The 12,200-nt window shown below is 40.1% G+C and overlaps 1 long non-coding RNA gene across 1 annotated transcript; it reads left to right on the forward strand.

Annotated features, from left to right (window-relative positions):
• Positions 1-9,838: 9,838 nt before the first annotated feature.
• Positions 9,839-11,896, forward strand: LOC141789904 (uncharacterized). The gene is made up of 3 exons (XR_012598246.1): positions 9,839-9,929; positions 10,077-10,150; positions 11,319-11,896. It is a non-coding gene; the product is annotated as an uncharacterized LOC141789904 (long non-coding RNA).
• Positions 11,897-12,200: the final 304 nt, after the last annotated feature.

A 12,200-nucleotide genomic window follows, 5' to 3' on the forward strand; every position in this document is an offset into this window, starting at 1 on the left:
GGGCCTTTCATATACGTTTACAGTAGCCTGAGCGCATAAAAGGCTTCTGATTGGTCACACAGAGAGAGCCACCGCTCAAGGACTCTACTGTACTACATGGTGACCTCCCAGTGAGGGTGTAAGGAAATGGACATGCATGTGTGTGTGTGTGTGTGTGTGTGTGTGTGCGTGTGTGTGTGAGAGCATAAGTGTGTGTGCAGATCAATATATCGCTGAGCCAAAGCCCTCTACCACCCTCAAGTGGTTGAAATGCAAAACTGGCAGAATTTACCTGAGAGGTACAGGACGGTGTTTGCAATATGGCAAAGTGTGTGTGTATGTTTGTGTGTGTGTGTACACTTTAATTTGTATTTGGGTCTTTCTCACTTCTGCGCCTCTGTTTGTATTTCTGTGCGTCACGCTTGCCTGCATATGTGTGTGTGTGTGTGTGTGTGTGTGTGTGTGTGTGTGTGTGTGTGTGTGTGTGTGTGTGTGTGTGAGCCTTGAAAAAAAGTGTGTACACATTTTTTGTGTTAAAGTGTGTGTACGTGAGCAGTGCATGCTCATGCTTCTTATTTAAACTAGAGATTAGAGGATAGAGAGGGAGCGGCAGAGCAAAACGAACAAATATACAAACAGTGTGGTGGAGAAGTGGGGGTGGGGGTAGTGGAGGTGTGAAAAAAGGGGATGAAGTGATGAAGCATAAATAAAAAAATAATTTGAAAAAAAAAGGTAAAGGTGGTCGGCATTCAGTGTGGACAGAAAATTCAGCTGGCTTCATCAGTGGAGGTTTTTATGAGCTGCTAAGATTAAAGACTGAGGATTCAGGAAGTTCTGTTTGAGTTACAGATCCATTAAATTGTAAGATTGTCATATTTTAAAACACTGCCCAGAGACTGAAAGGAAATGATTCTGTAACCACAGAGTTATCTGAGGAACAATCATTTTAACTGACTGTAATGGATCACTTGTATTTTCCCTAAAATGTGAGGTTGCATGTACTGAAGCACAGATCTAGTGTCACACATACATATGACGTGCATCCCCTTCATATCATCAGAAAACTATGCGCCCATACAGTTGTGGAAAGCTACACGAGGAACAGGGCGTTTAATGTGCATCTTCAATTCACCACTCACAAAGTGAGCCAGACAAGAGAGAGAAACAAAGAGAGGGATTTTCTCTGATACATCCTTTGAGCCTGTTATGGTGATGAAAGCTCCTTTGTTGATGCAGATCACTAGCTGTATAAAATCATGGACAGCACAACAGCTTCACAAATGAAGCCAAAACTTTTAGAGCTCCCTCTAGTGACTGCCTGCTGTTTATGTCATAAAGCCGGCCTCCATGACTTTTGTGCTGGAGTTCATTTTTCTGAAAGGTTCAGTTTTTATTAGTTATTTGTACAGCTGTCAGCACTGACAAGGTATGAGTGAATGCGTTTTTGTTTTGTTTTTTTAATTGGTGAAATAATAAAACAGCCGGTGCACAAAAAAACTCTTATTAATGAATACATGATGTTAGATAATCGTTTACAGCAAGTCAAGAAGTCAAAAGAGAACAGGACTAAAGGAAGGAAGGAACTGGATAAAAGACAGCTTTAACTTAAAAAAAAAAACCTGTTAACAGTGAGAAAAAAAAAACTGACAAAAGAGGGGCAAAATGTAACAGTTTGTTGAATATGCTTAAATATGTAAGTCAAGTGGGTAGAATTTTTTTTTATTTTTTTTATTTTTTTATTTTTTTACATTTGTAATATCACAAGACGCTGTACCTGAGTAGCCCCCCTCTCTGCTATCACATAATGCTATGATCCCATATTCTCATTTGATAGTCTGCATGGCAATCAATCAAAATAAAGTTCTGCTATCAGCAGAGCTGAATGACTGGTTAAGAGCTGATCATCAAAAGGAAAAAAGTTGAGAGCAGCTCTCGCTCGATGAGAATCGGCTCTCCTGATTCGCTAAAAAGCATCAGCTCTGTGAGCCACATCTTTTGAGCATAACACATCACTACAGCACACCATAGTTGACCCATGGCCGTCTTTTCCTGCCCCAGCTGCCACCATGATGAAAAATAATTACATGGTGCTGTTGAAGGGCACATTTCACTTAAAAAGTCAAAAGCAGTACACGCTTTGTGTCAAATTAAATTGAAATATTTCAGAAGCACTTTGAGTTTTACCACTAACAAGCTAAGCATACAGGCACAGAGACTATTATGGAGTGTGGAAACAACCACATACCTGTGAATGAAACCAAATTTAGGCAGCAGGTAGAGTGATAAATGGTTGGAAAAAAATCCACAGGTTAGTCAGCATTTTGGAAGACTCAAAATTTCAACCTGAGGGAAGTCCACAGGATCCAGTTCAGCATTTATTCCAATCGTAGTTCATACTGAACATCTTCAATAAACAGGAAGACACAAAGGACAAACAAGAAGTCACTTAAAGGGACTCAGATTATTTGCGCCTCTACAGGGCATTCCTGAATGCTCTTTCTCAGGTTTCAATCAGGTCAGGCAGGACTGGATTGATTTAAAACATGTGCAAGTTTCTATAACAACACCACTCCAGCTGACAAAATTTAGAATTGAGAGATCTGTTTTTTTTCTCTACTGATAACAGTTTCTTAGATTTATTTTGTAGTGGACACTGGAGCTGAACTGTCTGACAGAAAAAAAGGACAGAGGAGCAGAGGAACGCTAAACAGGATTGATAGAGCACGAGTTAAAGGCCAAAACACAGGTTGTAGTAACTGTGCAGTGTAACTGTTGATAAATACATTACCTTGTTGCATTGTATCTGGTAAAAAGTCATCTTGAATGAAGAAAAGAAGAGTTAAAAAGAAGATCTGATCTCTGTTCATTTTGCAAAACAAACACAAGCCTTGTTTAGTGTCATGCCATCATGGCAGTGTGCGCACAATTCTGGCCAAAGGTGTCACTGCAATCCACTTTATAAGATAAGATTAGATAATTCTTTATTGTCCGATTGCTAAGAAATTTGTTTTGCACTGTGTAGCTCTTGCAAACAACACACTGTCAATCACATTTAACATAAAAGCATCGCGTTACAACAAACGTCCCAAGACGTTGAACCGTCCCAAGGAAGTGCAACCGTCCCACCAAGGTCCCAATACAAGTACACAAGAATGTCCAACATAGGTGTAAGGGTGTATGTGTTCATTTGTGGATGTACTGAGCCGTTTGTGAAGCTGTCCCTCACAGCCTTTGTAAGTCTAGAGTCAAAACATGTCATAAACAGAAACTCAAAAAAAACACAAGTAAGCTCGGCTGAGTCTACACAGCACAGAGGACATCAGATGTAATAGACACAAAGAAAGGAGAGAATAAAGATAAATGAAATACACCCAGGCTAATCAAACACAGGCAGGACACAAGACACAGGAGAAACAAATGAGGGTGATTGAACGTGTAAAAAAAAAGCACAACACAGAGAGAAATAACAAAAAGATAAAATAGAAAGCCCTAAAACCTGAACTCAAGACAGTGAAAATACACACACCACATAAGGATTAAAAACGGTGATGGTTAGTAATATAAAGTAAGAATAGTGCAAAATTAAACAAGGGTAATGACAGTTCTTCATTTGTCGTACATAGCTACTGAATCCAAAATAAATCTAAGGAAGCCGTTTTCTTTTGCTCCTGAAATAGCACCAATGAATCTGAAGTCTGTTGAGAACTTGAGTTCTGTTTGACAGCATCAAAATGGTTTGAAAGTATAGCGATTATACTCAGGCTGATAAAATGTACACATGCTGAGTGGATTGGCGGTGCTTTGTATGAAAACATAACTTTTCTTAACTATTAAAGGCATTACAGGATGTGAAGTACGACTTGACTGGTCGGCGAGGACACACAACAGTGGGGCTGTAATTCTATTTTCCATTGTTGTACCACTGTGCAACAAAAAGTAGAAAGATGTATTGGTTTTTCTGCAGCTGTTTTTTCTATATTCATTGAAAAAGGAAAAAAGCAACCCGCCACCTCGGAGGTTTACATTCTCCAGGTGAAGCAGTGCTCTGACAGGTATGTGAATCACAAAAACCTGTCTGTCTTGGTGCTGCAAGTGAAAAAGAAAGATAAAAACATGCAGAGAAGAGGCAAAATATAAAGGTATGCAAAGGGCAGAGATAAGGACAAGATTGCATGGGAGATTGAACAGAGGTTGTACAATAGACAGGAGGCTTAAAGGGAAGAAAAGTGGAGGAAACAAAGGACAAACATGAAAGAAGATGGAGACGTGGAAAGAAAAGGAGGTTGAAAACATGTGGGAGACAGTAGAAGGAGGATGAACAGGCAGAAAGGTTAAGTTGGCAGGAGAAACACACAGAGCAACAAAAGATGTGGGGCCAAAAAAGAAGAACACAGAGAGGAAGGGGGAGGTGGAGACAAACAGCAGCACAGAGTGAGAGATGGAAAGAGTTGTTGTAGCGGGAGAGGAGAGAAAGAGGGAGAGAAAATGGATGTGCAGAGTGAGAAAAGAGAGACAGAGGCAGCAGAGGTGGTGGACCGTTCATGTGGAACTCATCTCTCTCCATTGTTGACACTCTGTGACCTGTATCTCTCACACACACAGGCGCACACACTCACAGGAACACACACAGATAGAGCTTGGCGAACAGGTTGGAACATACACAGGGAAACATGGCCAAAAACTGGAGAGACAGAGAATAACATCAACTACATTCAGTCCAACTGAAAACAACAGTTATTTAGTTTCTGTTTATCTGAAAACAAACCTGAGAGAGAGAAAAGTTGAATTATTTGAATTCTGATTTAAAACAAAACAGTGAAAGTTTGTTTTTCTGCTTGATTTGTCTCTGCAGACAGAGAGCTCACAACAAGAAACGCTGTTTTTCACAATACGGACGCGCAGTAATACAAAGTAATTACAACTCTGTGCTTCTAAATCAAGCATTGATCTGTTTATGCTATTGATCTGTTGACACTTGAAAGATAAATAATAGCCCTCATGGTGTGTTTGTGATGTCTGGACACATTCTGACTGAACTTTGTCACTGCTGTCCTGATTTTCCACATATAGTGCGTACAGTTCTTTCTCTTCACAGCCTGATGTGTGCTGTCAAGCTGGATAAGATTCAATATGAGACACAGGAATCATAAATTAGTCTGGGAGCATAATCAACTGAGGCACTCTGGAGTAAACACCATTAACATGGTAATGCTCATAACAGCAGTGAAAAATTAAACAGAGTTGACGTAAGTTATTAACCTTTGTGCATGAAGGAGAAACAGTCCAATTCATGCTGCATGGTTTCAGACTTGGGACAAATCTTCACATGTTCAGGTTTCATTTCTCCACGAATGTCATCAATGAATCCGTTAAGTTTTTGTTTGGGAAAAGGTTGATTGGAATTAAATATATTGGAGATTGATCTTCAAAAAAAAAAAACCTTTTCTGTAGCTAAAAGTAATATATAAGCTGATAAAGTATATCTTTTAGGGGAAGGTTAAGATGAGTTTTATACAAACAATTTGATTTCAGACATTTTTTGATACATTAATTGTGTGCTGCTGTGAGCGAAGCTGCTGTTTCATGATGTGCAAGAATAACCATAGACTGTAAAAAATGGACATCGGCTCACTCAGCTTGACGTGAGGTCTCCACAAAAACTGCTCCCCCTGGTGGCTGGCTGCAGTATGGGTTAAAAAATACGACTTTCCAGCCATTCCAGATGGGCTGTGGTCAAACTTTAAAAAGTTAATACACCTCGAAGAAATGTTTCTCATGTCCGATTGTTGTGGTGATTTGAAGATATCATTTGGCTGCCTTGCATTGAAGTCCTTTTTTTTTCCTGAAAAATTTCATTTTCATTAGTTATACGAGGTTAAAAATAAGGTTTTACGTAACGTTTAACTGACAGATGCCATTCTCGTGTATTTTTTTCGGGGATTGTAAAATACGTCGGGAGGTAGAGTCAAGAAGTGATTAGACTCTGGAACGAAAAAAATATATATATTATTTTTGTCACCCAGCTCCACTCAGATTCTCCCAGAATCCCTCAACGTCTCTACTGTGCAGACTTTGGCTGCACAACTGCTTCAATGGTCGCACCTATGACGGGGGAATTTTGGCTTCAAAACCATACAATGATAAATGGCGGAGCCAAGCTGTCCACTCTAGAGATTGAGATGAGATATACAAAGACAAAGGACAATCCTTTGGAAAAGTGTCGATGTGTAGCCATACAGAAAATTTAGACTTGGGACACACTACATTTTTTCAGTAACAAGATGAGATAAGGGAAAGAAATGAAGTCTCAAACGGGCAAGTCTCGCTGCTGGCAGTTTTATAAGTTTGATTCAATCTTTGCTTCTACGTCTGGGTCCTTCCAAGATATGTGTGGTGAAATGTTGGAGCTCATGAAGTGCTTTAAGAGTCATTCATCAAGGTACTGGGGCATTGCTGCAGCGCTTGTTTTACAAAGCAGCTTTAAGATTACTGATTTTATTATTTAGGTTTTCTACTGTGCACTTGGAAATGCGACACGCATTTACTCTTTTTAGGATCGCCAAACTTTCTCTTTCTCTTTGTTTACCTGATTTACTCTCTGATAACAGCTGTTCATCCATGTGTATTCTAATAATAAAATCTCCATTTCTCCAGCTGAAAAAAAGTTTTTCTTGATCTTCTCTCAATCACACCATTACCCCTTGCCAGGTTTATTGCTGTTTAGGTGGTAGGCATGCCCAGTTTGAATTTGTTTGATGGGGTTTTCCAAGAGGTTCCCCTTTTTTATGACATAATATGCACCTGTGTCTCTTTCATAGTGTAATTAGTTAACTGGCCAATTAGTTGCTGTTGTGCATGCAGCTAACACTGCAGCTAAAGGGGCCGTTCTATAACGGTATGTTAGGACTAAAGGTCCCGTCTGTTTAATGGCTGGACATACATACAGGCCCTGGTTTTACTGTTTGTGCATGGAATAACTTGCATCTCTCCACAAGTGTTATAATGAATGAGGTTAAACAGAAAACTAAAAACATCTAAAAGACTGGAGACATTCCACGAGATCGCGTGGTAAGAGCACAGGGGCCAACAATAACAGTTCATCTTGATTTTAAATTCTAAAGAGTACAAACAAAGAGTCCACTCTTTCCAGACTCTGTTGAAGCAATTTGTGAGCATCTCTGATTTAGTCGCTGATGGAAAGCCCATTTAAAAAGGCAACTCGGTGGTGTCGAAGGCAGCCTCTTCCTCTTTTTCTCTTACACACTCACAATCACACACTCACGAACACACAATAACACAATAACACAATCGAACACACACACACGCATGCTTAGGTAAATCTCAAGCAGACAAGGCATTAAAAGGTTTCAGAGTGTAGCAGCACTTATACAGATTACCCCTATCTCTTTGCTATAAAGGCTCCGACACACACACACACACACACACACACACACACACACACACACACACACACACACACACACACACACACACACACACACACACACACACACACACACACAGTCTGTAACATTCAATTACCTCTATCTATTCACTATACAAGCCAGCCAACACACACACACACACACACATACACACACTCACACACACACACACACACACACACACACACACACACACACACACACACACACACACACACACACACACACACACACACACACACACACACACACACAATCATTCAATTACTCTAAACTTGCTCTATCGATTTTCATTCACAGTGTCATGCACACTCTGTTCAGCCCAGAGTGTGCTCCTCACCTTTGTGTGTGTGTGTGTGTGTGTGTGTCTGTGAGTGTGTGTGTGTGTGTGTGTGTGTGTGTGTGTGTGTGTGTGTGTGTGTGTGTGTGTATCTGCAGAAGTGATTTGGAGTATGAATGGGCAGACAGGTGCTGTGTGTTAATATTCGAGTTCTATCTTTGTGAGGACCAGTGAATTTAACCAATAATTTTTTGAGCCTTTTGGTCCCACAGAACCACTGAATCTCACAGAGGGTGTGGACCTTGTAATATTCTACCTCTGGGTCTAGTAGTTCTGTATTTTACGTGATACTTCAGATTTTTTGTCTTCGAAATTATACGAGGTGATGGTCAATCTTAGGGTATGCCATCCAGTTCGGCCTCTTTGATGCAAAACGAGGCTATGGGCTAGCTCCAAAGCTAGGCTAACACTGAACATAACACCAAATAATTTTGCTCATTTCAAAATGACACATGATCCCCTTTTAACAATTTAACACAGCCTTATCTTGTTAAAAAGGAAATTACACTACTGTGTTCCACTCAAAATACTATCAAGCAAGCACCAAAGCCTTGATAATGGTTTGTGTCTCTTGAAATCCAAATGAGCTCTCTCTCAACCCAGCATCTCTGTGCCAACCAAGCAGCAACCTCCAGTCTAAAAATATCAGGTAATGCAAAAGAACTGCAGTTTGTTGGGTGTCCGCTTGGGGGCTGACCCTGGAAGTATCGGAAATTACACACACCAAGCTATTAATACATCTATTTTTACAGTTGAAATAAACTTCTTTAGAGCCTGGTGCAAAAGCTGTGTCTTGTCTGAATAGTTGACATCTCAGCTGACAGACAGGCATCAACCAATGGCTGCTAGCGAGAAGGCTCAACGCCCCTGCAGGTGATTTGCTTCAAAATTCAGTTTCAGAAACAGACAGACGATTTCACAAAGGCTACGTCCATTTATTGTACAGTCTATGGTGCCAGCTCAAAGAAAGCACAGCAAACTGTGAGCAAGCCCAACAAAATAGTTGCATTAGACAGTCATTCCAGACGTAGAAGCGCGTCCACCAAGAATACAACAAGGCGTTTCTGAATGGCCAGTTATTATCTTTGTGTCATTTCAACAATGGTTTAATGGTGACAGAGTTTGAGATCAACGTTATGTAGATTTTATGCGTGCAAAAGCCTATATCATGTATTCATCTAGCTAATATGTCACAATAAGGAGGTGACAGTATTGCGTTTAAATTACTGAAGGTAACATTATTAGTATCAAGCGCCATGTAAACATGAGATCTCCTACTCATTTGGGTAAATCCATCTTTTATAAAGCAAACCAAGGACTCATTTGGCTTTTTTCCCATTCTGTAGGTGAATTCTCAGGATACTGAAGTAAACGTGCAAAAAAATCTGAAAAGTGTGTTTTCTAAATATTAGCATCTAAGAGAGCCTTTAAAAAAATTGCGTGTCAGTGCAATAAAATGCACAAAATGTTTTTGTTGTTGTTTATTTTTTTTTACCCAATTACTCATCTCTTTTAACTAAAGAAGTAGTATTTACTGGAAATCATTTGGGATTATTAATTAAAGTAGCATTAATATTATTAATCCATTCACCCCACGAGAAAATCTGACACATGAACTTCATGTATGCTGTAAGTCAAACCCAGCAAAGAGAAGATCAGCACATTCAATCACTCACAAACAGGCTCATTCAGCTTTTGTAATTGTTTTTCTGTTAGATACTGTTAGAGAAAAGGTGCTGTGGTGAAGTAGCTGCCTGTACTTAGGAACTGTTTCAATCAGGTGTGTGTTTGTGTGCAGGCTGCGGGTCACTGCTCTCAGATCAGGTCCTGCTCAGCACCACTTTGATTTCCCTGCTGAAATCACCAGCTGTACCTGCCCAGCACGAGAGCGCGCACACACAGACACACACACACACACACACACACACACACACACACACACACACACACACACACACACACACACACACACACACACACACATACACACACACACACACACACACACACACACACACACACACACACACAAACACACACACACACAATCACCCATTGTGTTTAATTGGAGTGGGGCTCTTTGTGAGTCACATAACACAAGCTGTCTGTTCCTCCATCACGGCTGAAATAAAGGGCAAAATAGCTGCTGTCAGTGTGAGGAGAAGGTAAACATAATAGATGTTTCTATCTTGCCTCTATTTTCTCAAAGCTATTCATTTCTTCTGTCTAAACTTTACTTCTCTTCATTCTTTCTCATCCTTTTGTGTTTTCGTGTTTTCCCTCTCCTGGCACAAATTGCATCATGAAACTAGCAAAAACCAATGTCTGTCTGTTGCCATGGGGACTTTGTGTGTCAAACAATCAACCTATGAAAGAGAAATTCATGGTAAGTCATTTTTAACAGAAGAGAAGTTAATGTAACTTTTTATTGAAGCAGAAAAAAATGTTTTGTAAGCATGAAAAAAAAACTTTTTTATCAAATCAGCTGAAATCTTCCTGTTTTAATGTCTTAAATCAGTTTTGAGACTCTGTCATCATGTACTTCAGTGATGAATAAAGGTGAGACTATCACTGTCACTCATAATGTCTGTTAGCAGCAAAGAGAAAGCTAGCATTAGCCTTTGGGTTTGAGAGTATACCATAGCTTGGTAACATTTACAGTAGCTTGGACTTCCTTTCCCTTGTCTTTCAGTGGTTCATGGAGGTCTTGCTCAATCGTACCGATACAACTTAAATAACTAGGGCGGCCCTGTAGATGTTAATCACATATATTTGAGGGATAATGTATCATCAACACTTGGTAATGCATAACCACACGGTCCCAATACATTAGCCAACATATTACTCAGCTAAAAACCAAGGACATAAACAAGCTGACACTAAATATTAGTTTATTTATAGCTTCATTGATCCCCTTTTACAACTTATTTTTACAGTTGTAAAACTGGGACTAAGTGGTTTCTCGGGGTGTTATCCTGTATCTGTTGTTTTGTCCCTGCTCTTATGACCAGCCTGAGAAAGGGTTAATGTTTTTGCCACAACGCTTCCCAATTTAGAATGGTTCCATAAGATATTGTATTGATCCTGGATATAAGGCGACCCCCTTTTTCCAAGACAGATTTTTAGGGGGGGAAAAGCTGTTTGATGAAAAAAATCTTGTCACGAAGAACATTTTAAAATCCTAATAAAACATTGATTAAAAAAACAAAGTAAAACAAGACAGGCTGCCATATTATTGTGCAGCTCATATCACAATTATAGTAAAAAAAAAAAAAAAAAAAAAAAAAAAAAAAAAAGGTAGACTGTTGTTTATAACCACATAATAGTGCATTTTCCAGTGCTTCCAATCAAGTTAAAGCTATGGTCTACGATTTGGAAGCTTGGTATTTATTAATAACATGGTATATGAGGCTGTTATGGTCTGATGGTCTGATCTAAGCAATATAAAAATCAAAAAAAAAAGAAAAAATCCCTTCAGTACATCAGCTGCAAAACGGCATAATAATTGACCGAAAATTGACTGCTGTTCCCCTCATTTCGGGTTTGTGCTGGAGTCCATCCAATCTCCTGTTTCCCCTGCTCTGCACCGTCCCACCCATGGTCCCGCCTCATCGTTCCCCACTACCCCTCTCACGTCAGCTAGCTGCTCAGCTACTGAAGCGTCATGGAGCTGGAGAAAACCGAAACCAGGAAGCTGTTGCTGGTATCCTCCACAGCGACGGGAAGAAAATGAAAATGTTTTGAGGAAAAGGCTGAAACAAGGAAGAATTATGAGTGATACAGGTGCCAATGGAGACTGAATATTGGAGAAATGTACGACCCGTGGAAAAAGCTGCAGAGGGATTTGGGACTGAAGACTGACGCTGAAGACAGCTGAGTTTCTGTTGGACAAGTAATGACTTTGTTTACTACAGTGGGAGATGTCAGCTGAGTAACTGTGGTTCGTCTGTGCCTGTACTGGCTAATGACTGAACATTGCTGGTCAGAACGTGTACGCCCTGTTAATAGATTTTATCATAAATTAGCCACACATCTTTAGCAATGTAAACTGAGCTGGTGAAGACATGCCGAGAAAGGTAAAGCCTTGCCCACAGTTGGCTCTGCTCTGATCAGCGGGCAGTGATAAAGCCAGACCCACTTCATCCTGCTAATTCATGGTTTTGATCACACCGGTCCAATTGAAAAAGCTACCACTGTGTGATACAAGGGGGATGACTGTCATGTTTGTTACATTTTCTGCCAGCCGGTTTCTTGCTCTGTCGGAGGGGGCATGTTGTTAGAAGGCGAAGAAGGGTGATCCGAGCTGGGGGGTGGGGTCTTGGAACACAGAGGGGAGGGGTGAGTGAGGCTGCGTTTTTCAAATGTGTCTCATCAGCCAAACTGGGTTTCAGATCATAGACCATAGCTTTAAAGATAGATAGATAGATAGATAGATA

This window comes from Halichoeres trimaculatus, unplaced genomic scaffold (genome assembly GCF_033239565.1).
Source record: "Halichoeres trimaculatus isolate MK-OKI-2021-1 unplaced genomic scaffold, fHalTri1.1 fHalTri1_scaffold_5, whole genome shotgun sequence".
NCBI lineage: Eukaryota > Metazoa > Chordata > Actinopteri > Labriformes > Labridae > Halichoeres > Halichoeres trimaculatus.